Source organism: Dasypus novemcinctus, chromosome 21 (genome assembly GCF_030445035.2).
Source record: "Dasypus novemcinctus isolate mDasNov1 chromosome 21, mDasNov1.1.hap2, whole genome shotgun sequence".
Classification (NCBI taxonomy): Eukaryota; Metazoa; Chordata; class Mammalia; order Cingulata; family Dasypodidae; genus Dasypus; species Dasypus novemcinctus.
Genome location: NC_080693.1, coordinates 32,420,734 through 32,421,941, shown reverse-complemented (window position 1 = coordinate 32,421,941; position 1,208 = coordinate 32,420,734).

The following is a 1,208-nucleotide window of genomic DNA, read 5'->3' as shown; positions in this document are numbered from 1 at the left end:
GTTCCCGGAAAAATGGACAGCGGCGGGGCTGAGCCATCTGTGATTTGTTCAGTGATCTGACAGTGTGTGAGGCTGGGGCAGGTGGGCAGGCCACGCCCTGTTTGCCCACCTCCGCCTGATTCACTAGGAGGGTCTCCTCTGCCTGGGCCCTGCCCACCCTCACCCCCTCCCCACTACAGTGTTCTCACCCACCTGGAATCCGCATTGTTAGTGGCCCCGCGACAGCCCCAAGAGGTGGAGGAAGGCTGGAGTCTTCCAACCCATCATTGACCAAAGGAGGGAATGGCTCAAGGTTGAGCGAGAGAGAGAGAGAGAGAGAGAGAGAGAGAGAGAGAGAGAGAGAGAGAGAATGAGGAGAGCAGAGACTGGGCCAGCCATGTCCTTGAACAGCTGAGGAGGTGCAAGCCCTGCTAGTAAGTGAGCAGCCTGTCCCATGCCCCTGTGTCCTGCTGAGATGGGGGAGATGGTGCCACACCCTGGATACCCATCATCACTTCTCTGGGTGCATGTGTTTTATGTCCTGCTAGGCATATTTGGGGGCTTGGGGAACTGGGCCCTTGCAGCTTTGGTCACTTCTCTGTGTGTGTATCTTGGTGTGTGTGTGTTTTGTTAGGGGTGCATTGCGTGTTTGTTAGATGTGTGTGTGTTGGGGGTGAGGATGCTCACAGCATCTTTGACTCATTCTGTTTGTGCATGTGTTTGTGTGTGTCCTGCAAGTGAGCTAGTGGACACTGCCCCCAAGTGTCTCTGCACCCACTTGTGTGTGCTTGGAGTGTCCTTGCACACCTGCGTGTGTGCTGTGAGTGTGAACAGAGCCCGGGCTTGCTGGCACTCTTGAGCATGTGTGCGTGTGCATCCTGCGGGTCCGTGCTCGGCTCCCAGCTTGCCCGGTGATGTGTGCGTGAGTGGAAGGCGCCCTGTGGCCCTGCCCGCCCATGTGTGCGCGCGCGGGGTCCCGGGCCGGCGTGCGCGCCGGTGTGGGTGCCGGTGAGTGTGGCGCCGCTCGCTCGCTCGCTCGGCGCCGCCCGCGCAGCCCGCACACTCACACTGCTTGGTTGCTACCGGGTGACGCGGGCTGGGCCCGCCCCCTGCCTGCCGGCCCCAGGCACTCACTCGCGCCGGCCGCCGCCGAGCAGGCAGCAGCCGCGTCAGGGCCGTCCGGGGGCACCGCCGGCCATGCCCGCAGCCCCCGCCGCGCCCCGCCGGCT